We start from the raw sequence: 24,340 nt of genomic DNA, 5'->3' as shown, positions 1-24,340 counted from the left end.
AAATTCTGTGTCTAGTGAAATTATCCTTTAAAATGAACAAATATTAAGAGAAATAAAAATTGAGGAAAGTTTTTGACAGTAGACCTGTTTGAAGGAAATGTTAAAAGAAGTTCTTCATAGGAAGGGAAAATGATACGGTTCCAAAATATGGTATATGTAAAGAAGACAGAAGTACTATAAAGGGAATAATTACAGGTAAAATAAAATATTTTATTTTCTCCTTTGTAATTCATCTAACAGCTAAGATTTTGTTCAAAATAATAATAGTAACAATATATTAGGTGATAATAGTAACAATATATTAGGTGATTATAGCATGTAGATAAAGTAAATGACAGTAAAATTATGAGATAAAGATGGGAGAATTTGGGAATCTTCTGTTGTAAGGTGTATGCACTACACATGAAGTGGTACAGTGCTATTTGAAGGTAGATTTGCATTAGTTGTATATTATATTGCAAACTCTCAGGGAACCACTAATTAAAAAAAAAGAAGTAATGATTGATTTGCTGAGATTAGAAAATGGAATCATGAATGCTCAGAATTTGTTGTTTTCTGTTGTTTGTTTTGTTTTATATTGCTAGATCTCTTTGGGTTTTTTTTTTTTACCAAATGAGGACAGTTTTATTCATTCTTTTCTATCTTTATGCATTTTTTTTTTTTCTTACTTAATTTGACTGGCTAGACTCCTCCAGTGCTATGTTGAATAGAAGTTGTAAGAAGAGCCATCATTGTCTTATTCCCAGTGTGGAATGGGGAAGCACTCACTCATCATTAACTATGATGTTAGCTGTAGGTGTTTTGTAACTGTCTATTACTAGTTTGAGGAAATTCAGTTATATGGGTAGTTTCCTGAAAGCTTTTGACAGGAATGGATGATGCATTTTGTCACATGCTTTCCCTCCATTTATTTAGATAATCATGTTAACTTTTTGGTTTGTTTTGTCCTTCCTATGCTATTATATGTAGTAGGTAATGTTATTTACGTTCACTGATTTCTGAATTTTAACCTACCAAACTTTCCTTGGATAAGCCCCACTTGGTCATGGTGTATAAAGGTTTCTATATGTTGCCCGGTTCGGTTTTTTAATAATTTAAGTAATTTTTGTGTATATGTTCATGATGAATATTATTCTGTGCTTTTCATTTTTTTAATGTCTTTGTCTTGTACCCATGTTAAGGTAATAAAAAGTTGGAAAGTTAGCATAGGATTAGGATATCTCTTCTGGCTTAAGTGTTTGATAGGATTACCCCAGTTTCTTTTGTGGGAAGATTTTTGATTAATTCAATTTTATTACATGATTTGTCTATTTACAAATTATATCAGTTCTTAATTCAATTTTGGTAATTTCTCTCTTTCTAGGAATTCATTGATTTCATCTAATTTGTCTTATTTGTTAGCATAAAGCTGTTCATAATATTTCTTTATAATTATTTTAGTATCTTAGGATCTATACAGGTGTTCTCTTTAATTTCTATGAGCTGAATTGTAATACATTGAATATGTTTCCCTTACTCTACTATTAGAAAAATTCATAATCAGTGCATTATGTGAAAATAAGCTACTCTTAATATCATGCACATAAGTTATTTATCTTCAGGTAATTCAAGGAAGATTTCTATTTTTTAAATTTTATCTCATTTTCTATATTTCTAAAGGTATACTAATAACCTATTTACTCATTCATTTACACTCAACCTTTCATTCTACTATTTAAAAGAAGTTAGGTAAATGATAAAGAAAAAAATTAGAAAAAACAACTCTGATTTCTAAGAGCTTCCCATAACAGAAAGGATTCTCCCAATTTTTAGCAGCCATCTTGATTTTAATGACAATTCATACTTCATCCCTAACATTCTCCTACTACCCCATGTGTTATATGTAATGTTTAGCATATGACATATTCTAATAATGTGACATAAGATAATGTTTCTCAAACTGCCGATTTTTAAGAACCTTGGGGTCTGCATAGATTCTGACTCAGCTCTTATTCAGTAAATTCAGGTGATTCTGCTGTAGTCGTTTTGAATACACTTAGGGAACACTGTGCTAAGAGGGCCATATAACACTGAAGTCTATGCAGATCAATATAGAGTTTCTTTTTATTACTGTCACAAGTAAAAACTGTCTATTAACCCATACTTTGAAGTCAAGCAAATGTTTGATATATACTATGTGGCATAACATCAAACTCTAGTTGAATTTAATTTTTATCTTCATATTTGTAATGCAGCTTACTGTTTTATAATTCTTGAAAATAACATTGAATTTTATAGAAAATAGAGAAGTTTCTAATGTAATCTGACCTTTAAAAGGCTATCATAGTATAGTATAATTTTCAAGATAAAAGGCATACCTGATTTGATGTATGTATTTTTCTTCATGTGTAAACTTTATTGACTGACATACCCTCCTCACAGACCTCAAAGCAGATTTTGTTTAATTCCATCTTTGAGCCATGTTATTACACACGTGTTTCGATCTTAGTCATTTGTGTAAGTTAACATTCAAAATGATGCTTTTGTTTGGTGTATTTGCAGCTTGATCTTGGATCAAGAAATATAAATAAATTTCTTTCTTTTTTAAAAATTTTACTTATTTATTTGACAGAGACAGAGAAACAGCAAAAGAGGGAACATAAGCAGGGGGAGTGGGAGAGGGAGAAGCAGGCTTTCCAGGGAGCAGGGAGCCCAATGCGGGGCTCGATCCCAGGACCCTGGGATCATGACCTGAGCCGAAGGCAAACAATTTAACAACTGAGCCACCCATTTCTAATCACATTTTTCACTAAAAATTAATTTTGAAAGTAATGATTAAGACTCTGTGTGATTTCTATAAAAATGATAATGACTCAACATTGCAAAATTGGGAAATATGTCAAAACAAAACATTGTTTAAAAAACCAAAACTGTCAAACCACTTGATACCACTGACAGAAATGATAGAATAATGTCCCCAAATAAGTCCATGTCCTAATCCCCAGAACTTGTAAATATGTTACCTTACATAGTATAAGAGACTTTGCAGATGTGATTAACTTAAGGAGATTATGTAGATGTGCCCTATGAAATCACTAGGGTTCTTAGAAGTGGAAGAGACAGGAAGATGAGAGAGACAGGGAAATGTGACTACAAAAGAATGATCAGAGAGATGCAATGTTATTGACTTTGGAGATAGAGAGGCTACGAGTGAGGAATCAAGCCGCCTATGGAAGCTGGAAAGGGCCAAAAAAAAAAAAAAAAAAATGGATTTTATTCTAAAGCCTCCTGGGATGAAGGCAGTCCTATAAACAGCTTGATTTTAACCCAGGGAGACTCGCTTCAGACTTCTGGCCTATAGAACTACAAGATAATAAATGTGTGTTGTATTCAGCAACTAAGTTTGTGGTGATTTTTACACCAGCAATAGAGAACTAATATAACAGGAGTAAATATAAACATGAACCACCAGTGACCTATAGACCAAACTTTGTGGAACACTAGAAATGTACATTTTAGCAGCAATCAGAACCATTAGAAATGGTCAGTTTAGCATGGTCTAATGAAATAGAAGTTGGACAGTTATTAAAATTAAAAAAAATACTTGAGTTCATCCACTCAGGTTGGTAAAAACAGCATGCTTATATTTACCATCATCATTACTGCAGTATAAGCAAAAGTAAGCCCTACTTAAAAGTAGGTTTTAATGTGTCTGTTAAACTTGATTTTAAGTGATTTTTATTAGTGATGTATTCTAATCAGAATATCAAAAGCTTATTTGACTTCAGATATAAATATGTCAACCAAGGACGTCTACATTTGATTGTGGTGTTTATATTATTAAATCATTATAAAACTTGTAAGAATGTTTTTATGATTCAAAAATCTTGTTGCTAGATATTATTTTTGTTGCTTTCTAAGACTAATGTATGCAAGTGCTCTTCAGATATTACCTAATTTAATCCTTGCAAAAGCCTTGTGATATAAATTACATTATTCCCATTTTAATACAGAGAATCTGAGATAAAGTGCTTAACTGACATTTCAAAACTCACCTTTCCTAAGCCTCAGAGTTGTAATTAAATCTAGGTGAATCCTATACCCCTGTCCTAAATTAATATACTATATGTTAACTCCAACCTCCTTCTCCATGTTCAATCACTTTATTTTTTTACTTCTTCCTGCACACTCCTTTTTGCCTCTACTTATATCCTCAGATATGGTTAAAGATTGTTTTTTGTTTTACTGAATGTAAATATTTATTAACTTTATGTATTGGTTTTAGTTAACATCAAATCTTAATTTCCTGAATGTATATGCTTCTATGAAATAAAACTAGAATTGGGCCATGGAGAGGATAAGAAAGCATAAAACAATTTTAATTATAACTAAAGAAAATTTTAACATATACTGATACACACCTTTGTACATTGTTGATACTCTTTTTTTTCATTAAAATGGCATTTATTAAATTTATATTTATTTGTTTATTTTTATTATGTTAATCACCATACATTACATCATTAGTTTTTGATGTAGTGTTCCATGACTCATTGTTTGCGTATAACACCCAGTGCTCCATTCAGTACGTGCCCTCCTTAATACCCATCACCAGGCTAACCCATCCCCCCATCCCCCTCCCCTCTGGAACCCTCACTTTGTTTCTCAGAGTCCATAGTCTCTCATGGTTCGTCTCCCCCTCAGATGCCCCCCTCTTCATTTTTCTTTCCCTTTCTGCTATCTTTTTTTTTTTTTTTTTTAACATATAATGTATTAATTTGTTTCAGAGGTACAGGTCTGTGATTCAACAGTCTTAAACAATTCGCAGCGCTCACCATAGCACATACCCTCCCCAATGTCTATCACACAGCCACCCCATCCCTCCCACCCCCCACCACTCCAGCAACCCTCAGTTTGTTTCGTGAGATTAAGAATTCCTCATATCAGAGAAAGACATGTACCATATCATGTCACTGATACTCTTTTAGTAGAAAAATATCCAGAACATCACATGAGTGTTCTCATTTGATGTGGTATACATAACTGTCATACCATTATTTAAAATCGATAATTTCAGGGGTGTCTGTGTGGCTCAGTAGGTTAAGTGTCCTAATACTGGTTTCAGCTCAGGTCATGATCTCATGGGTCCTAAAATCGAGCCCCACATATGGCTCCATGCTCAGCAGGGAGTCTGCTTGAAGATTCTCTCCTTCTGCCCGTCCCCCCAACTGGTGCACACGCTCTCTCTCTTACTGAAATAAATAAATCTTTAAAATAAATAAATAAATAAATAAATAGATAGATAAATAATTTCGCATATCTTCCAGTAGGTGGCAGCATAGTGTCACTATTTGAATCTCCCTTTACACTTGGGCAAAACAAGGGTAAAACCACAAGAACACAAAATATTTCAGAAACATTTTTGGGGGGTGTAAGACATCTTTCTTCATAAGGAGTATTATAACAAGACCTCATATTTATTTATGAGTATAAATTATATTTAAGTATAGGAAAGGAAAAATTCAAAATTGGTTAGTTACCCTTCAAATTATAACTTTTCCCAGAATTTTCAGTACATAGTTTTCTTTGAGAGACTATTATTACTGTCTAAAAAATTAAAAATGAAATAAAATATGCTCTAAAAATCTTTTTACCTTAATTAGTGAGACATGTTTACTGTATATAATTTTAACAACTGGACATTTGGAGAATTTAAAGAATGAAACATGGTATCAGAACTATTTCTAAAATGCCTAAGTCTGTGCAGCATAGGACAAAGAAAAAAAATCCCCATTATCCAAGCTGGCTGTTCTCTGTTTCCTAATTTAATGTCATCACTGTCCAACTGGTTTTATCAATCCAGTAAAGTCACTTTTTTTCAAACTGACCATCTCCCTTTACTTTATCCCATGCATCAACTTTTGATCTGTCTAAACCATATTACCACTTAAATATTTATGGGATCTGTCCAGTCCTCTCAATTCCCCTGTTACTTCCTTGGTCTGAGCCACCATATCACCTAGATAACCTCACCATCCTCATAAAGCATTTACCAGGTTCAAGATTTGACTGTTGCTATGTATCAGTGTGAAAGAAATCTTTTTTTTTAAGATTTTATTTATTCATTTGATAGAGAGAGAGTTTGTGCACGAGTGGGGGGAGGGGTAGAGGGAGAGGGAGAAGGGAGCTGAGTAGGGAGCCAGATGTGGGACTCAATCCCAGGACCCTGAGATCATGACCTGAGCCGAAGGCAGATGCTTAACCATCTGAGCCACTCAGGTGCCCCAATATATCCTGATTTCTAATGAAAATCTAACATTTGCTTATGTGACAGATTGAACTAAGAAATATTTTCACCAGAAAATCTTAAAGAGAGCTTCCACTACTTTCTCTGATTTGAAAATATGTGAAAATGGGCCCAGGATACCGTGAGAATAAGTATTTTTACACAATCCCGATATCCTGGACCACTTAGACTCAAGCAGTTCTTATCTAATGGCACTTTTGTATCTTTCTGTATTTATCTCCTTTATTATGAGAAGAATAAAGAGGTTTCTATTATCATTTTTAAGCCACTGCCCCATAGATCTATCCCATTTACTGATATTATATAAAAATTATTTTGGTTATGACTAGAGTATTTATTTTTCCTCAGCAGAGAAGGATCCCTGTATTATCATTCATATTTATATTTTGCTGTGTTTGATGAGTATCTTTTTTCAAAAAGAATAACCTAGAGAAACAGTTTGTTTATGAGAAACGCATCTTTAAAAATCGTATCCACATCTTAAAAATGTATCACATGAAACTTACTTTCAAACTGTTGAACATGAAAGATTTCAATATTATCAAGTATACTAATTGATGATGGATCCAGAGTTATGTTTTTAAAAAGCATAAATATAAAATAAGCAAATAACCATATGATGCAAATGATGCTTATTTTCAAAGCATATTATATTATGTTATTCTGTTCTCTCATCAAAGCACATAATATTTGTATGGTATGTTCCTCATTTCATCCCATGCATGGTAATTGAGAAGAGGTTAAGTGACTTGTCCTAAGTTACGGGAATAATGAAAGGAATGAGAGCCTAATTATTTAATTCTTCCATTGAATATTTGCATTTCTTGACCATTTTGTCAATGAGTCCAACGTAGTGCATTAAGCCTGAGTACAGAGTATAGATGTCAGTCCAACATAATGCATTAAGCCTCATGTTATTATTAAAAGTTCAGTGAATCTATTTGAGCTATAAATAATAAAACCAATGGGGATGTGTGTGTATGCACACATATTATTACTTTCTAAGTAAAATTCCAAACAAAATTAGAAATAATATAGTGTTAAATCTCAAAACTAGGGAAGACAAAATAAAATAGAATTAGGTAAGAAAAAGAAAGAACAATTCCAATTTAAGGAGAAATTGTCACAGATATGCTTAATTAATCAACAAATAGCTAATCATTGGAAAAAAAGTTTAAGTATAAAATAGATCATTTGTATTCCACTCATGGATATTTCATAACCATTAGCTTCCAAAATCATTTCATAGCATTCTATTTTTTAAAATCTGGTAGGTAAAAAAATGATATGAAACAAGTACTCTTGCTGCCTCATAACTAAATGATTTGCCACATTTCAAGGATGCTGTTACTATAATTAAAGGCTCCTAATATTTTGGTTACTGGTATATAGTAGCACCAAATGCTGGTGAGGATGTGGAGAATAGGAACTCTCATCCATTGCTGGTGGAATGCAAAATGGTATAGAAACTTTGGAAGACAGTGGCAGTTTCTTACAAAACTAAATATATTCTTAACATACAATCCAGCCGTTGCGCCCCATGGCATTTACCAAAATGAGTTGAAAATTTATGTACTCTAAAAATGTGCACACAGATATTTATATCAGTTTTATTCATAATTGCCAAAATTTGGAACCAGCCAGGTTGTCCTTCAATAAGTAAATGGATAAACAGATGATAGTATATCTATACAATGTAATATTCTTCGGTAATAAAAGAAATGAGCTCCAAAAGCACACAAACACCTGTAGGAACCTTAAATGCATATCTTTTAGTATAAGAAGCCAGTCTGAAAAGGCTATATATTGTTTGAGTCTAACTATATGGCATTCTGGAAAAGGCAACACTATGGAGACAGTAAAAAGATCAGTGGTTATTGGGGGTATGTCAGGGAGGTGTGAATAGGTAGAGCAAAGGGGAATTTTAGGACAGTGAAACTTTTTTTGTATAATACTGTAATGGGGGATATATGTCATTAGGCATTTGTTAAAACCCATAGAATGTACAAAATAAAGAGTAAACCATAAGGGAACCTATGGATTGTATTTAATAATAATGTATCAATATAGCCACAAAAAGGAATGAAATCTTGTTATTTGAGACAAGAATGGACTTTGAGGGCATTATGCTAAGTGAAGTAAGTCAGATGGAGAAAGGCAAATACTATATGATCTCAATTATATGTGGAATCTGAAAACAAAACAAAACAAAAACAAACAAAAACACAAGTTCATAGATATAGAGAACAGTTTGGTAGTTGCCAGAGGTGGGGGCTGGATGGCCACATAGGAGAAACGGGTGAAGGGGATCAAAAGTTACAAACTTCCATTTATAAAATAAATAAGTCATGAGGATGAAATGTACAGCATTGTGACTCTAGTTAATGCTAAGAGAGTAGATCCTAGAATTTCTCATCACAATAATTTTTTGTTATTACTATGTAAGGTTATGGATGTTAACCATACTTCTTATGGTGATTAATTTGCAGTGTATACAAATACCAAATCATTATGTTGTATACCTGAAACTAATATAACATGTTATGTCAATTATACCTCAATTTAAAAATTGCTAAAATTGGTGTGCCTGGGTGGCTCAGATGGTTAAGCGTCTGCCTTCGGCTCAGGTTATGATCTCAGGTTGCTGGGATCGAGGGAGCCCCGCATCTGGCTCCCTGCTCAGTGGAGAGTCTGCTTCTCCTTCTCCCTCTGCCTCTCCCCCTGCTTGTGTTCTCGCTCTTAAATGAATAAATAAAATCTTAAAAATGCTAAAATTAAAAAAAAATGACATACCCCAATTTTTTTATTAATCAAAACAAATGTACTACATTAAGGGAAGACATGATAATAGGGGAAATTCTGTGTGGGGAAAAGGGTTTATGGGAACTGACTGTACTTTCCATTCAATTTTTCTTTAAGTTTAAAAGTGCTAAAATATAAAAGCTATGAAATAAAAAAATACAACAGAATATAGTACTACGAAGACATAATTGAAATTGTAAGCTGAGTGCCATGTTTCTGACTATACATCTAATTTCTGTATAAGATCAAAAGCCAAGATGTAATTAAAGACTTAAGTTAGTGTGTAATTTTATCAAATTTCTACTTAAACATATTTTAAGTATCAGAAGGCACTAAAAGTCTGTTAGATGGAGGGAAAGAAAAAGCATTTCTCTGTCCCAAATCTTGCTATTCCAGAGATCAATATACCAGAAGCAGCAACTCTGTGATCATTTAGGTCTTGGTATTTAACTATATAATTGTAAATAATCTTTTATCTATTTTTTAATTTAAAAATTATGTATTATTTGTTTTAATACCATAGAAAGTATCAGAAGGCACTAAAAGTCTGTTAGATGGAGGGAAAAAAAAAGCATTTCTCTGTCCCAAATCTTGCTATTCCAGAGATCAATACACCAGAAGCAGCAACTCTCTGATCATTTAGGTCTTGGTATTTAACTGTATAATTGTAAATAATCTTTTATCTATTTTTTAATTTAAAAATTATGTATTACTTGTTTTAATACCATAGAAAATAAGTTTATCCTTTTAACACTTTTTAGCATTGCAAGCAAACAGATAAACACATGCACCTGCATACATATGCACACTTCTCTTTCCCAATCACTTCATTAAATTATTTATTTTTACATTTATGAATACATAATAGTTGGCACAATTAATTCTCAATAGTTACATTTCCTTTTTTATTTAATTTTTATTTCCAAACTTACTAATGTATTTTTCCATTTGCTTGACTTATTAGGTAACTGAGATTGTTTTCTTCTAAAGCCTCTAATATAATGTCAGTACATGTAAATATGCTTAAATATCAAATCATCTAGAAGTTTCATTTCTTAGAGTTATCTTTCATAGATAAGGTAAGTTAGGTTTAGCAAATAAAAATAAAAGTTAAATTTCAAATAAATAACTATTTTTTTAATTAAAAAAAAACTATTTTTCTTGTATTTTTTTGTCCTGTGCATTAGTTGGGGCATTTTATATTTAAAAAGTAGTTTATCTGAAATTGAAATCTTGCTGAAATCCTTGTGTTATTTATCAACTTACCCCTGGGTGTTTTTGTTTACCTGTCTTGATATGAACTTTTTGTTACTGGTACTGTTCTCCTAAGTGTGTCTTCCAATTTTGTTTAATGTCTTCTTCTTTTTTTTTTTAAGATTTATTTATTTGAGAGAGAGAGAGAGAGAGAGAGAGAGAGAGCGCACGTGGGGGAGGGGCAGAAGGAGAGAGAGTCTTAAGCAGGCTCCAAGCAAGCAAACTCCACACTGCACTGGGAGCCTGACGCCGAGCTCAATCCCAGGACCCTGAAATCATGACCTGAGCTGAAACCAAGAGTAGGCTGCTTAACTGACTGTGCCACCAGGGTGCCCCTTACCGTTTTCTTGATAATTATCTTTATCTCTCTTTTGTCATAAACTCTCTAACTTCTGTAGTCAGTGTTTTCATTTTTCATGAATTATCACATTAATGCCATTTAAAACATCCTCTGGTAGTTTCATGACATGGTAAATGGGAAGCATTTTTTGAGAGTGTGCATATTTAATCTGCATTTGATTAATAGTCTGGCCAGATAATTTTAATGTTTTCAGTTTTCATTAGTTGCCAGTTCTGCTATTGAAAATTTCTTTAACATTTTGATAATCATTTATTGCTCTTTTCCCCTATTTTTTTCTTTTAAATGTTTTAGAAATGTCTCTTTATCCCTAATAATCAGAAATTTTGTGTCAAATTTCCTTGATGGGAATATGCTTTATTCATTGTGTCTGACACTTAGTTAATCTGAAAACTAAAGGGAAATAAAATTTGTCTTAGTAAATGACCACAATCATGAGAGAGATTGTATAGTATAAAATCCATGACATGAGATTGAAAATTAGGGTAATTTATGGAGAAAGAATGGAATTTATTTTAAAATCTAGAATGAGGGGGCAAAAAATGTGTGTACCACAATTATGGACCCATTTTGTAAGGGATGGGAGAAAAAAAAAAGAATAAAAAAAAACACTGTCACATAATAAAAATTTAGAGGTAGCATTGTCTTTGGAGGAGACTCAGGCATGTTCAAAGAAGAGCTTAAGGATTTAGGAATTTCTTTGATAATGAATGTTGAGTTTTGGATTGTATATTGGAAGAATTTTCAAAGTTAAGGAAGTTAAGATATGAAGAAATAAAATATATGCAGAGAAGTATTAAAAGTATTAAAAGACAATTACGAGGAATAATTGCAAATAGGAGATGTGCTGAGACCTAGAATTCTGGGACTTTTAGGGGTGATTTACATAAACAGGGATAATAAGTATAATGTTATTATTAGTCATGATGTCCTTACGAATTTTAATAGTGACAACACTTCTGCTGTTGTTGTTCCCATTTTTTTATATTTTTTTGCTTAAGTCAATAAAAATGTGTTCATTGTAATGGAGAGAAAAGTAACTTTATTAAAGTATTATCTCTAATATATAAAAATATATAACTTTTTCTTATACATTTCTCCTCAAGATAAAAGTTGTACCAGGCACCACTTTAGGGAGGCATTGAGTTTTAAAAAGTGAGTAAAATAATCTCAGCCTATTTTCAACAGGCTTAGGATCGTGTAATGGAGAACTTTAAAGAAAGTACAAAACTTGTCAGTAATGAATAATGTGTCTTATTTTCTATCGCAGAGTGCATCAACTTACTAAAGTCAAAAATGAAAGAAATAAAGCTTCCTAGCTCAAGGATATGTTAATATAGAAAGGCTTTGTCTCCAAATATGTACTGAAGATACTTTTCTGCATGCCTTTCCTAAGTAATAGACTCATAATTCCTTCCTCATAGTTCCTTTTTTGTGTTTCAATAAAAGATCATACACTTGACCTTTCTAAGAAAGTGTGTCTGGATCTACATTCCTAGATCCAGTGTGGTGCTAGGCTAATGGAAAAGGCTGTTTTAATAGGAGGAACACAGTTTTCTCCTTCTGTAGTTCATCTATGAAAACAGAATAAAATATGTACTCATAATGCCCAAGTGTCTAAATTACCTTTTGCAGATAAAAGGATTTTGGCACCCTTTCTTCTGGATGAAAGTGGGGCAGACAGTAGATATAGATGATTTCTTTTGAATGAGGCAAGACTTCTTTAGTGCCCAGTATTAAAGCTTATGTTTGTCTGCCAAAGACTGCTAAAAAATAGAGTTAGATATCTAGATATAAGACAAATAAAAAAAAAGATCAAATATGCCAGCTTGTGATTGGAGACTGTCTAGATACATGATTTCATACAGATAAATTTTTAGTACAGGGAGATTGCTTATTTCTACTTCATTATCCCCAAAATAAAATCCCCAACATCACCAGAGGGGACATTTTCTGGCAGTACCGATAAATTTCTCTGCATTGCATAAGTGTTTCCTGAGATTTTTTTCTCATATAAGTCATTCCTTGTTCTGCATCACTGCTACCCTCCTTTGTTGATTACTTCCTGAGGTCTCATATCTGACTTCTTCATATTTCTAATTACTGCAAATAGAGACACATGATCCTCTTTTAAGTTCCTGAATCATTACAGATCTTAAGCTTTAGTGTTCAACAAAACAACACAAGGGACACTCATACTGCTCTTCCCTCTCTTCCAGGGTCTATCACCATGTTGCAGAAAACCACTAGCCTAACGTCCACTGTGGGTGTGCTTGTAACCACATACCCCCTTATACAGTCCAGGTTCCATTGCACCTAGGAGATCCTCCTGAGCAGCACCCCTGCACAGTTTAAAGTGAATGTATTTTAACTAATTGTTTTAGGTTACTCTAAGAACAAATAAGTAGGAATTTTTCCCATATATGTATGTTTAAACTGTTCACAAAAATGTACCATACCAAAGAGAATGCCGTAAGCAGAAATTGTAATTTCTACCCTAAAAATAACAGTTTGATAGCTTTAAAATTTAGTATCCAGTCTTTTATGGGAATCCACTTACTCATAAAATTTTGCAAAGAAATGAGGACAGGTTGTGTTAGAAAACTCTGTCGAGATGATATTTTAAACTTCATGTCCAGTATATAATTTCCCCTTACTTATAAGGATTTAAGCATAAATAATACAATTTATTTCTGTGGTAACTGGTCCTTTCTGAGCAGAGTCTCCTAATGTGAACTATTGGGCTTCTTTCCATGTTTCTTTGAGCTGTGATTTGGGAAACAGGTTTTCTAGTCTCTCTATTTTGCCTCTCCTATGTCCTATAACGAAAATGTTTGTCTCCTTTTTTGTACTTACCTCATAAGAATTTTTATTTTAGCCTTTCTAAATGCAGGAAGAATTTTAATTCAAAGATGGAAGGATTTTTTTTTTTTTTTTTCCTATGTTACTGGCTTTGGATCAGCAAAAGCAATCAACTTAGTATATTTAGCAATTCCTAACATGGTGCATAATTAGTGTCTTGAGCTGTTTGACTTTGGAATGCCAGGATTAAACATTCAAGAATGTTATTAGAGAAAAAGCCTGAAATGTCCCCTGAGAGAAAATGGGCAGGAGCCTGGTAACCTGAAAGATCCACCATGCTACCATGCAAATTTGATTCCAAGTAATGGAGAGAGAATAGGAATGTGTGTTAAAGAGTCCAAGACTGTTTTTCAGTCTTAGAAATGTTGAACACAGTGACTGGAGAGTTCTGGAGCCAAATCTGGCAATCAGATGAATCTTGTCTTCCAAGAATAGGCCAGCCCTAGTATCCTTGCCACTCTCAGTCATTAGCTGGGAGTAGTTAGTGAGAAACTTGGCTTTGATGCATATGTGGTTGATGAACTTCAGTGCACAGCAGCTAGGGCTCTTGTTCATTTATTCTCCCATTCTCATGGCTACCAGAGTCTACCTCTTGTGCTGGACAGATTAGCTTCTCCACACAGGATTAGGGTAGCTCTTCTGTCGTTTTCTGCAGCCTTTTTTTTTTTTTTTTTTTTTAATAGGGAAAAACTTAGAAAAGTGTACTCCTATAAATTTTAGCCCCCATTGATGCAGCTGATCTTGAAGTTACAACTGATACCCTCTCCCAACACCACTGTCCATTCTAAATCCCTCCCAATCTCAGTTATCTCTTCAGAGTTCATGCTGGTTTACTTAGTAGTATGACCCAAAACTTCATTCCAGATGGGCCCGATCCCTTGATAATCATAACTTCTTCTCAACCCAAGGTTGCCACATGTGTGTGTTCACGGTTAAAATGGGTCACAGAAGTACCAATGGAACAGAGGTTATCCAAGTGGATCAACTGGGTTCTATACATCTTCTTCCCTACCCCACTGTCTAACAACAGCAGTTCTTTCTACTCATCAAAGTCAGTTATGTCTGACATTATAGTGACCTCTGTGCTTGACTTCCAGTCTCTGGGCACATGGGTTCTGAAGTGACCTGTTGATGGCCATAACTTAGAGTTAAATTTTACCCTTGTTGTGTCCCTTACCCAGTGCTACTCTGGGTGGGATTCCAAACCTGTGGATTAAGTATTCTGTTAGCTTCTATGTGGTTGTGCGGGCTTTAGCTTTGTGTGTAATGAAAGCAAACGAAGGGACACCTGGGTGGCTCAGTTGGTTAAGTGTCTGCCTTCAGTTCAAGTCATGATCCAGGAGTCCTGGAATCAAGCCCCATGTGGGGGTCCCTGCTCGGTGAGGAGTCTACTTCTCCCTCTGCCCCTCCCCCAGCTCGTGCTCTCTCCCTTGCTCATTCTTTTTCTCAAATAAATAAAATCTTTAAAAATAATTAAAACAGGGGCGCCTGGGTGGCTCAGTCGTTAAGCGTCTGCCTTCAGCTCAGGTCATGATCTCAGGGTCCTGGGATCGAGCCCCGCATCGGGCTCCCTGCTCCGCAGGAAGTCTGCTTCTCCCTCTCCCACTCCCCCTGCTTGTGTTCCCTCTCTCGCTGTGTCTCTCTGTCAAATAAATAAATAAAATCTTTAAAAAAAAAAAAATAAAAATAATTAAAACAAAACAAAAGCAAATGAGTAACTATCTATCACTCTGAGGAAAAAAAAATCTGGTCCATCTCAGACCCCACTTTGCAATTCCCCTAGAAGTAAAGGCAAATGGAATTAAATGTGATTAAATGTGCAAGAATTTTATTAGGGAAAAGGACCATGAGAAAAATATGGGCTGAGATCTGGGAGTTGGAATAATCAAGGAGAACCACTGAATTGCAATCCAAGTCTGACCCCAGTGAAAGAGGGAAAGAAGGTTGGTAGAAGCTTTACAGACAGTAGCAATTTAAAGAAATTTCATCAAGGCTGTGGAGTTCTTAAGTCAAAGGTGGCTGCCAGAAGAGTCCTGTGTTTTCCAAGAATGAGTCTGGCTTTTTTATATCATACTGCATCATACGTAGTCATGGGTTGGGAGGAGACTGTAGAAAGCATGGCCTTGGAACACACATGGGAATGGATTTCAGAGCATAGCACCTAAGGCTTCTGGTCAACTACACTCTAGTATTTGGAAAGTCAGACAGTGTGTTCTCATCGCTGACACAGTTCTCTTCTTATTCATTAATTTGATAGTTAATGATAGTTGATCAATATTTACTGGACAGCTAAATAATAAAATTGATTTATTGAAATCATTACAAAAGTCATTTGAACTTATCTCTTTAGAATTGCCTTTAGAGTCCAGTTATGAAATGCAAAAGATATCCACAATTTATTATATAATGACTTATTCTTTTTATTTAAAAAATATTGTTGAGTCCCTATACAACTTTTATTGCCAGGGTAGTTTTTTTTTTTTTAATTACTATGTTATGTTAATCACCATACATTACATCATTTGTTTTTGATGAAGTGTTCCATGATTCATTGTTTGCGTATAACACCCAGTGCTCCATGCAGAACGTGCCCTCTTTAATACCCATCACCAGGCTAACCCATCCCCCCACTCCCCTCCCCTCTAGAACCCTCAGTTTGCTTCTCAGAGTCCATAGTCTCTCATGGTTCGTCTCCCCCTCTGATTCCCCCCTATCATTTTTCCCTTCCTACTATCTTCTTCTTCTTCTTCTTCTTTTTTTTTTAAACATATAACGTATTATTTGTTTCAGAGGTACAGGTCTGTGATTCAACAGTCTTACACGATTCACAGCGCTCACCATAGCCAGGGTAGTTTTAAAACATTGTTGTCATTTCAAAATAATTTATCCACCTGCAAAAAAAGTAATCAGTACTTTTCGTGAAATTTTCATGAAATTTTTCTTGTTTTGAAAAATGTTTTTCATAAAAAATGTTACTGTGTAATGGGATTGTTATTTTAAATGAATAAACATTTAAAATTTAAAAAAGTAATTTATTCACAAAGAATGATACATTCTCATCATTGACACTCAAATTAGTTGTTAGTGCAGAAATATAAATGTTACACATAAATGAACTCTGTTCTAATGTCAGGAAATCAGCACAGGGAATAAGATATGATGTTCACATAATTCTTTATATACTATTTTGTAAATTATTGGATTGTAAACTATTTTATTTTGTTTTATTTTATTTTATTTTATTTTATTTTATTATGTCAGTCACCATACAATACATCATTAGTTTTTGGTGTAGTGATCCACGATTCATTGTTTTTGTACTGCATGGAGCACTGGGTGTTACATATATATATATACTATTTTAGTATAATTGATATTTTAGTATTTAATATTTTAAAACAAGCCAGAGTATATTTTGTGAACTGACACGTTAAATTTATTATGACAACTTTCATAAACTATCAGCCTCTATTTTACACAAAAGACCATCAAATAGTATTATAAAAAGTTATTAGGGACATTCTTTGAATAAAAAAGATTGAAGTACGTTTGCGGATATCCTGATTACTCTCCTCTCTGTAACTTGTGAATGGTTTTGAGAGACCATGCATACTACATGCATCACTTTACTTTCATATATTATAGTTGAGTTGTTTCAGATTATATCTTCTTAATATCAAATAAACCCCTGCTTAGGGGTGTCTGGGTGGCGTAGTTGGTTAAGCATCCAATTCTTGGTTTCAGCTCAGGTCATGATCTCAGGGTCCTGGGATGGAGTCCCAGGTCAGACTTGAGATTCTCTCTCCCTCTCCCTCTGCCCCTCCCACTCATGCACATTTTCTCTCAAATAAATAAATAAATCTTAAAAAAAACACAAACACTTGCTTAAATAATAAATCCTTGCTTATGATTGCTTGTATGTTTAAGTAGAAAGAGATCATTTTACTGGTTTTATAAACATATCAATATAAAAAAAAAGCATTTAAAAATGTGATATATATATATATATGTGTGTGTGTGTGTGTGTGTGTGTGTGTGTGTGTGTGTGAGAGATATAACATTTTATTTATTCCTTGGGAAATTTCTAGGGAGACACTTAAATGTATAATTAATGCACAAGAACTAAGCTCTAAGATTTGCAAAGTTGTTTTGCATCATATTCAGTATGTTACACATTCCCCTCAAATTTCACTAGATGGTGCTATGTATTAAATATAATAAATTTTATGTTTAGTAATGGATAGTTCATGTTAATGAACTATCTTTTTTATTATCATTTTATTATATTTATGACTATTAAACAGGAAACTGGCATTAGATGACTCTGTTTTTAACAGCATTTATGGACCTCATTTACAGAGAGACATAATTGGAACAAGTGATGAGAAGGCAAAATGAAAAAGTGCAAAAGTCTTCCCCCCAACATGATTGTTGAGTCTGTTTAATGGTGTGTGAGAACTTATCCAATTTGGCATGGTTCACACTCACCTTCTGTGTTATTGTATCTCTTTTTTGATGGATAATTGAGTTATAATTTATAAATTCCATATAAATCTTCTTTTCTAGAATGTGCAGTAATTATTGATACACACTAATTGACCATTCAGAGTGGATCTGATGAGCCATAAAAAAATGCAGGCACTTCCTTTGAAATTACATATCACAGGTGTTATCAGGCAGAGCTTATTGAGCTCTGTCAAAGAGGTCAAATGAAACTCTTTGAAAATGAAAGAAGCATAATCATTACCTTCTAAAAATATATGTCTATTTTAGGCCTATGTCAGTAAACCATTCTGTTCTGATAAATCTAAATTAGAAAACTTCTAGAATTCTGGCTAATCGGACATTACATAGCAAAAATTTTAATTATTTTATTCAGTATTTGAACACCATTATTAACTGAGATGAAATATCTCCTAAAAAATCAAGGCCAATGTTGATAATGGGTAGAGAAGAAAAACAGGCCTCTTGGATCAAAGAAGATCCTGTTCCCCCCCGCCCCCTCCTTTAGGATTTAGCTGTAGAAGTTATTTTAAAAGTAATGTATAAAGGAAAATGGCTTTGTCCTTTAATGTACTATTTTTTTATGCTTCACTGACCATAAACCTTTCCCTCTTTCCCAAGAAGTCTCTGTCCTTCCCGGGCCTGCCAACCACCCTTAACTAACCTGCTATCATCTTCCTGTCTTCACACTGAGTCCACAGCACTCTGGCCCAATTTTGGACAGTTCTGGAATCGTATCAGTTTCATATGTGCTTTTCCTCATTTATACCAGTTGCTCTTTCTGCCCAGGAAATTTTTCCTTCAATAACTCCATAATTTTGCTATTTATTTGCTATTTATTATTGGTCATATTCTATAGGATTTAAGCTCCAAAAGAGGAGGAGACTTTTGTGTCTCGTCCAAAGATATGTTTCCTGAACCCAAGATATACAGAGAACTGAATAGTCATTTGTGGTTGAAAGAATCAATACATTAGCTGAAACCAAAGGAGCGTGGCCCATATGTATGTTTTAATTATAGCTAGTGAGTTCAAATGAGGAAGTGTTGAAAGTGCATTTGTGTATGTATGTAGAGTGTTGTTTGTTCCCAGCAGGTTTAGAGAAGAATTTTTTTTCTCTTTGGAACCAGGATATTGAACTACCCTTTCATACTCAGCTGGATTTCAATAGTAGCCTTACTTTAATATCCTCTTTTCTAGGTGTGTGTGTGTATGTGTGTGTGTGTGTGTATGAGAGAGAGAGAGAGATATTTTACAAGTTTTCATTTCATATTTTTAAAATAAATAATTTCATAATCTTTCATGGTTTTTTTTTTTTTTAGTGTGTTTTATTCCTTATTATGGCTTTCTAAAAGCATGTCTAGTTTAAACCATGGTGTCTATAGAAAGAGATCATTTTTTGATTTAGATTATGTTATTTTAGCAACAGTACTGCTATTGATGATAAGACAAAACATGGTTTTTAAAAAGTATAAATAGACAAATAGTTATGAGAATGCCAGTATCAGAATGGGAAATATCACATTTCTTGGGTCTACTGATTTAGATGTGATTATAATTATGAATATAAATGCACTCTAATTCACTTCTAACCTGATTAGAGATGAATAAACTTTCAGAAGTTAATCAATCAAGTGAAGTGTGGAACAACTGTATGTGTAGGTCATTACCTTAGCAGGCTTTGGATATAAAGTGTGATTGCATTTCTTTTATTTTTTCCTAAAATCAAATTGTTAATGCATGAGCTCTTGTTAGTCCACTTATCAGTAGTTAGTTCTACTTGGAGTGTCTGCTACATGTTCTTTTGCAAATGACATTGCTAAAGTTGACCTCTGATTAGACTAGTTATATATCTCATTGGATATATGTAACTTGTCAAATGATATTCTGACATTGGGAAGGTTCTCATACCTCTCAATGTTTGCCAGTGAGAGCAGGTTTTGATCATCCTTTGGAATTGTTAAGTAATTAAAATTTCTGCCTTGCATGTTCACTTCTAAAATTCATTCTGTGGCTTTCTAAAGATGGTGGAAGAGTAGGGGACCTCTTTCATCTGGTCCCTTGAATTTAGCTAGATATCTATCAAGTTATTCTGAACACCTATAAATTGAACCTGACATGCCTGAGATGTAAGAAAAGAATTGCTGAAATTGTACAAATAGAAAAGTGACACTTTTTGCAAGGTAGGAGGTGCAAAGAAGTGAATCTGAGGGGATATATCAGAAGATAAATGGCAGGAGGAGGGAACTTCCATAAGTCAGCTACTGGAAAGTGATGTAGCCCCCGAGTGCAAAATCAGAACTTTTAGAAGTCTGCTCCAGGGAGAGCCATCCCTGCCTGAGAGGTGCTCAGATGGTGATGCAGGGCAGAATCCTAGGTGGGACAGTGTGATCTCAGGATCCCCAGGGTCAGAAAAAGAACAGGGTGCCTGAGCAGGCAGAGTTCCCAAGCATTGGAGCAGAGAAACAAGCTACGGTCAGCAAGCCTGGGAGTGGGCTCTCAGCTTGATTTGTCATAAACTGAGAACTGCTGCAAGATTGGGCAACTGTTCTCCATGTGGGGTCTCTGCAAAGGGCAGAAACAAGGCCACCGTCCTCCTTCCAGTGGTGGGGGAGCTGCAAGTAGCAGATCCCTGGCCACCTTCCTCCCTCCTTCGGGAGGATCCTCGTGGGTGCGCACTGCAGGAGTCTGCAGAGTTTGGCACGGTAAACTGAGGGTTTACTGAAGAGAGGGTGCCACAATCTTTCAGCTCCTGGGCTGGAGATAGAGGAACTGCCATTTTTATTTTCATCCTCTGAAGTGCTGCAGAATGCCTTCAGGGAACAAAAGCCACATAGAGCAACCCGAAGCAGCTTACACTGAGCCTGGCCCCCTGGCAAGGGGTGGTGCAACTCCATCCAGGCAGAGACACTTGAGAGAATCAGTGCAGCAGACCCCTCCCGCAGAAGACCAGCTAGAACATCAGGTGAATACCAAGTTTTCGACCACACAGAACTGCAAAACTCCTGCACTCTGGGAAAATACTATATAGAATTCAAGGTTTCTTTTCATGATTCTTTTATCTTTCAGTTTAAAATTTTCTTGTTCTTTTTACTTTTTTTTTCCATTTTCTTTTTTTTTTTTTAATATTTTATTTATTTGACAGAGCGAGACACAGCAAGAGAGGGAACACAGCAGGGGGAGAGGGAGAGGGAGAAGCAGGCTTCCTGCCGAGCAGGGAGCCCGATGTGGGGCTCGATCCCAGGACCCCGGGATCATGACCTGAGCCGAAGGCAGCCGCTTAACTGACTGAGCCACCCAGGTGCCCCTTTTTTCCATTTTCAACATGTATGTTTTAATTATAGCTAGTGAGTTCAAATGAGGAAGTGTTGAAAGTGCATTTGTGTATATATGTAGAGTGTTGTTTTTTTCCCAGCAGGTTTAGAGAAGAATTTTTTTTTTCTCTTTGGAACCAGGATATTGAACTACCCTTTCATACTCAGCTGGATTTCAATAGTAGCCTTACTTTAATATCCTTTTTTCGAGGTGTGTGTGTGTGTGTGTGTGTGTGTGTGTGAGAGAGAGAGAGAGAGAGATTTTACAAGTTTTCATTTCATATTTTTAAAATAAGTTTCTTATTTTATCAACTCTTTGTTTAATTCTTTTTTAACTTTCACTTTTACATTTACATTTTATTGTTATATTATTCATTTTGCTTCCTTTCACTGTATTCAGTTTTATTTTTGTATATATATAAGTTTTGCTTTCCTTACAATTTTGGAATTTAGTGCTTTCTAACAAACAGACCAAAATACACTGAGGACCAAGTGGATCATCCTATTTTGTCCACCTGGGGGGGACAGAAGGTATATTTGAGCAAATCATAACTGAGAACTTCCCTAATCTGGGGAAAGAACAGGCTTTCAAGTCCAGGAGGTAGAGAGAACCCTCTTCAAAATCAATAAAAATAGATCAACACCCCAACATAAATAGTGAAGCTTGCAAATTTCAGAGATAAAGAGAAAATCCTGAAAGCAGCTCGAGACAAGAACTCCTTAACCTGCAGGGTTAGGAATATTAGACTGGTACCAGACCTATCCACAGAGACCTGGCAGGCTAGAAAGGGCTGGCATGATATATTAGGGGTACTAAATGAGAAAAACATGCAGCCAAGAATACTTTATCCAGCAAGGCTCTCATTCAGAATGGAAGGAGAGATAAAGAGCTTCCAGGATAAACAGAAACTAAAAGAATCTGTGATCACTAAACCAGCCCTGCAAGAAATATTAAAGGGGATCCTGTAAGCGAAGAGAGAGCCTAAAAGTAACATAGACCAGAAAGAAACAGAGACAACCTACAGAAACAGGGACGATACAGGTAATACAATGGCACTAAATTAATATCTTTCAGTAGTTACTCTAAATGTAAATGGTCTAATGTTCCAATCAAAAGACACAGGGTATCAGATTGGATTTAAAAAGCAAGACCCATCAATATGCTGTCTACAAGAGACTCATTTTAGACCTAAAGACACCCCCAGATTGAAAGTGAGTGGGTGGAGAAGCATTTATCATGCTAATGGACGTCAAAAGAAAGCTGGGGTAACAATCTTTATATCAGACAAATTAGATTTTAAACCAAAGACTATAGTAAGAGATGAAGAGGGACACTATATCATATTTAAAGGCTCTATCCAACAAGAAGATCTAACAATTATAAATATTTATGCTCCTAACTTGGGAGCAGCCAATTATATAGGCCAATTAATAACAAAATTAAAGAAACACATTGATAATAATATAATATAGTAGGGGACTTCAACACCCTACTCACAGCAATGAATAGATCATCTAAGCAGAAGATCAACAAGGAAACAAGGGCTTTGAATAACACACTGGATCAGATGAACTTCAAAGATATATACAGAGCATTTCATCCAAAAGCAACAGAATACACATTCTTCTTGAGTGCCCATGGAACATTCTCCAGAAAGATCACATATTGGGTCACAAATCAGGTCTCAACCAATACCAAAAGATTGGGATTATTCCCTGCCTATTTTCAGGCCACAGTGTATTGAAACTCAATCACAAGAGGAAATTTGGAAGGAACCCAAATACTTGTAGGTTAAAGTGCATCCTACTAAAGAATGAATGGGTCAACTAGGAAATTAAAGAATTAAAAAAAAAAAAAATCATGGAAACAAATGAAAATGAAATGCAACTATTCAATACTTTTGGGTTACAGCAAAGGTGGTCCTAAGAGGGAAGCACATAACAATATAGACCTTTCTGAAAAAATTAGGAAAGTCTCAAATACATGAGCTAACCTTATACCTTAAGGATCTGGAGAAAGAACAGCAAATAAAGCAAAAATCAAGCAGGAGATGAGAAATAAACATTGGAGCAAAAATCAATGAAATAGAAAACAAAAGAACAGTAGAACAGATCAGTGAAATTAGAAGCTGGTTCTTTGAAAGAATAAGACTGATAAACCCCTAGTGAGACTTATCAAAAAGAAGAGAAACGACCAAAATTAATAAAATCATGAATGAAAGAGGAGAGATCACGACCAACACCAAGGAAATACAATCTTTTTTTTTTTAAGTGTATTAATTTAATTTAATTTAATTTAATTTATTTATTTGACAGAGAGAACATAGCGAGAGAGGGAACACAGTGGGGGAGAGGGAGAAGCAGGCTTCCCGCTGAGCAGGGAGCCTAACATGGGGCTCTATCCCAGGACCCCGGGATCATGACCTGTGCCGAAGGCAGAGGCTTAACGATTGAGCCATCCAGGTGCCCCAAAATACAAACAATTTTAAGAACATAGTATGAGCAACTATATGCCAAGAAATTAAGCAAACTGGAAAAAATGAATGCATTCCTGGAAACTTATAACCTACCAAAAATGAAACAGGAAGAACTAGAAAATCTGAATAGACCCATAACCAGCAAGGAAATGGAAGCAGTAAAAAAAAAAAAAAAAAAAAAAAAAAAAAAAAAAAAAAAAAAAAAATCTCACAACAAACAAGAATCCAGGGCCAGATGGTTTCCCAGAGGAATTCTACAAAACATTTAAAGAAGAACTAATACCTATTATTCTGATGCTGTTGCCAAAAATAGAAAGGGAAGGAAAACTTCCAAACTTCTTCTATGAGGCCAGCATTACCTTGATCCCAAAAGCAGACAAAGACCCCACCAAAAAGGAGAATTACAGACCAATATCCTGAATGAACATGGATGCCAAAATTTTCACCAAGATACTAGCCAATAGGATCCAACATTACATTGAAAGG

The sequence above is a fragment of the Halichoerus grypus genome, chromosome 4, assembly GCF_964656455.1.
Source record: "Halichoerus grypus chromosome 4, mHalGry1.hap1.1, whole genome shotgun sequence".
Lineage (NCBI taxonomy): Eukaryota > Metazoa > Chordata > Mammalia > Carnivora > Phocidae > Halichoerus > Halichoerus grypus.
The sequence above is the reverse complement of the archived record's forward strand: the minus strand, read 5'-3'. Positions refer to the sequence as shown.